Genomic DNA, 4,155 nt, shown 5'->3' on the forward strand with positions numbered 1-4,155 from the left:
GACTGGATGTCTCTTAATTTTCTTCACCTAAATCCTGACAAAACTGAGATCATTTTATTTCGACCTGAAACCTTTTTTTCACTGCAGTGGATCAGTTTATTTGACCATTACGCACAAATATCAAATCCACTCTTAGGAATCTTGGTATCATCTTTGACCAGTATATGACATTTGACCATCATGTTACAAAACTTGTCCAGTCCTGTTTTCTGCAGCTACGAAATATTACAAAAAATTACTTCTTGTCCTCCAGAGATCTCTAACTATTGATTCACGCCTTCATTTTCTCCCATCTAGATTACTGCAGCTGTGGTTCAGAGGCAGAGTGGGTCGTCCACTAATCGAAAGTTTGTTGGTTCGATCCCCAGCTCCTCCCGCCACGTTTCGAAGTATCCTTAAGCAAGATACTGAATCCCGAATTGCTCCCGATGCTGTGAATGTGTATGAATACGTTAGTTTCTGTTTGATGGGCTTTGCCATCACTATGGGAATGTGTGTGAAAGGGCGAATGTGGCATGTAGAGCACTTTGAGTGGTCAGAAGACTAGAAAAGCGCTATAAAAGTACAGGTCCATTCACCATTTACCATTACTGTAATTCCCTCTACATGTGTTAGTCCAAAATGCAGCCACCAGACTTTCAACAGGACCAGCCTTCAGTCCCACATTACTCATGTCCTTGCATCCCTCCATTGGCTTCCTGTAAAATTCTGAATCAACTGTAAGATCTTATTGATTACATTCACTACTTCAAGATCTTGCCCCCAGTTACATTTCAGATCTCTTTGTTCCTCATTCCACTCCTCAGCCACTTCGCTCCTCAAATCTCTGCCTTTTATCCATTCCCCGCTCTAACTGTAAAACTAAAGGTGACCTTTGCTGTTTTAGCCCCAACATTGTGGAATAGTCTTCCCCAATCACTCAGATTTGCTGAATCCATGGACTGTTTTAAGCGGCTCCTCAAAACCCACCTCTATAGGCAAGCCTTTTATAGATCTTCTTCTTATTTGTTTACTTATCTCGGTCGTCTCTCTTTTATCTTCCATATGTTTGTATTTATATGTTCCCTATGTATGTATATGATTGGGTATGGTTATGTATGTACACATTTATATGTATATATGCATATATATTATATATATATATATATATTATTTGTTTGTTTGTGAAGCACTTTGTAATTGTGTGTAAAAAAGTTCTATATAAATAAAGCTTTACTTACTTACTTACTTACTATAATTTTGTGTAGGCTGCAAACTCACAATTATGTTGGGTCACCACATCGATGCAGAAACTTCCATGTCCGCATCACGATGGATTTCACAATCGAGAAATTTCTACACCTCTATTGGCATGAGATTGGGCTGCAAGTATTTTATTACCTACAAATATTCAGAAAAAAATCAATGAAAATACCCACAAAAGTTATGAATTAATTTCTATGCACAGGTTAAGATCAAGTGAGGCTCATTACTTGTACACAGCTAGTGCTATATAGTAACTTCATTGCCTCCATTGATAATAACTGTGCTACTGACATGCAGAGTGTGTGTGTGATGTGGGTTCTACTTGCAGTCCCTGTAGATCTCTACTTCCTGCTGCAGGGCATCAAACTAAGTTGTGAGCAGATAAAGTAGATATGTGTGCTGGATGTGACAGTATCAGTTTCGTCACTCTCATGACTAATACATCCACAGCGGCCCGCACCGCCTCCCCTTCCACCACCCCTCCGCCTCACTTGTGAAAGATCCAGTGATTGACAGATGAGATCAGACGAGTGGATTTAGCAGGGGAGATCTTTGCCTTCCCTCCATGGGATCTGAAATTCACACCCAGTGCACCCATACATAACCTCCCTACCCACACATACACAATTCACACACCCTCCCAGATGACACACTGCCCCCAAGCCAGAGTGGGAGGTAGGTGTGATTTTTGTGTGTGTGTGTGTGTGTGGAAGCAGACTGACAGCAGCATGTGGCTGCCACCCCCGCAACTATACCAGACGTTTTAGTTCCTTGTCTTCTTCCACCTCCACCTCCGCCTCGACCTCCTCCATCATAACCCATGTGGGCATGGCGGCCTCCCAACCTCCCTCTCCTCTAGCCAAAGTGGCCCCAGGACTGGTTTCAAGCCCAAACCTAAGCCCCCCTCCCTCCAACACTCCCTGTAGCCTGGGCGATCTGAACCAGATCCAGTCCTGATGGCAGAGGCAGAAGAGGCAGATGCCTGGGCAGTGGGAGTAGGGCAGTGTCCATGACAGGACCGAGCCTACTTTATCATAGTTAAGAAGGAGTGAGGGCAAGGCATGAATATCGCACACACACACACACACACACACACACACAAAATGCAGAGTAAAGCAAGCTGCTTCCGACAAAGTTTGATTGTGTACCGTTAATGAGGAAAGCAAAATGAAGAACTGACTGGTCTGAAATTGTAAGCATAAAGACATTTTGCCACTTATCCAAGAAGCTTCTTCTGCACAGAATATGTGTCAGATGATGGGAACAACATGTTGACAATTTTGGAGCATTGTAAAGTTTCTTCTGACAGTGGCACCAGAGCAAATTCCATCCAGTGTCCAAAATGAAAAGGGTTCGTGTTTTGGGAGCATAATATGTACTCATGTCATGGCAACCCATAAAACAGTATATTTTAGGGTGCCCGGTTAGCTCTGTTGGTAGAGCTGGCAACCCATGTACGGAGTTGCTGCAGTGGCCCGGGTTTGAATCCAACCTGCAGCCCTTTGCTGTGTGTCATCTCCTCTCTCTCTGCCCCCCTTTCCTGTCTATCTTTGGCTGTAAATACCTTAAAGAAGTGTATTTTAGGGTTTTTCCAGTGCATAGTACGGCTCGGCTCGACTTTCTTTTTTTGTTTCTTCATTGTGGATAGTTCCGGTTACCTGGTCCAGATTCCAAGTATCATGCCTATCTGACCAGATAATGCCAACCAAAGTTGGATGGGCAGACAAACTGCTAGTAGCAACACACACTTTGAGATCATCCTCCTTTATGTCATTTACATCATATGAAATATGATGACCCCACAAAATGATCAAGGATCTAACTGAAGATCTAATCATTTATATTTTGCAAATAAGTGTTTCTACAACTTTGTATAAAATGTACACGCACAGTGCGTTGTCTCCTCCTTTGTCCCTCGGGGGGATGATGAGGTGAAGTTTTCTTCAGCACTGATGGAAGTAATAGGTCAGTGCTGGTTGTAATCATTCATCTCAGTCTGACATTATGGCTGAGCAATTAGGCAGGACAGTTGTGTACTTTACTAATGAACAATGGTTGAACGAAGCCTCCCTCAACACTCCCATCCATCACCCACAAACATTCCCCACTTCTCCAAGCTCACACACACAAACACACACCGCTGGCTCCCTAAATCATGAGCATCCACCTCACACACACATACACACGCACGCACCCTGCTGTTGCTGGGTTGTTGGAGGTGTTTCCACCGGTTTGATGAGTTTCTGGCCGATGCTCTCAGCCTCCCTGCTGAATGTGTGGCTGCCTCTCCTCCTCCTCCTCCTCTTCGTCTTTCCCCCTTGTCAACACAATCCCTCCATCCATCCTTCCTGAGGCCCGGGCCCGGCGGGGGCCGTTCCGCCCCTCGCAGCGTCCTCTGGGTGCTCTCTGCTTCTCCTCTGGTCTCCCTTCCACTGCACACACACACATACACATTTGTCTTTGGACACCAGTGAGGACCTTTGATTTATTTATTATATCAGTTCTGTAAACTGTTCCATAGTAATGCATTAGGTATCAACTTTTATCTTATCATTTTTTTTATTTATTGACCTTAAACTAATTTAATCTAAACTCTAAAGCCAAATGTTTTGTTTGTCAAAGTGACAACAATCAGTAATATGACCCGTTTTGCTATAGTCAAAGCTTTCATCTGGTTAGTAATATTCTGCAGTAAAGGCAATACTTTCTATTTTGCTTAGTTTACAATGCTTGGTTTACATGTTGATTGGTGGTACAAGACTAAAGAATAAGGCCTAGACTATTGGGGGATTTCCCATAATGCACTGAGCTCCTCTCTTTCTCTCTCTCTCTTTCTGCACACATTCATGTCCCATTAATGCATGTTACTAACTTCACTTCTTCCCCGGAGTTCTTGTGTGTCTCCTCTAA

The sequence above is a fragment of the Morone saxatilis genome, unplaced genomic scaffold, assembly GCF_004916995.1.
Source record: "Morone saxatilis isolate NCDOM2014 unplaced genomic scaffold, NCSU_SB_2.0 Contig3, whole genome shotgun sequence".
NCBI classification, from domain to species: Eukaryota; Metazoa; Chordata; class Actinopteri; family Moronidae; genus Morone; species Morone saxatilis.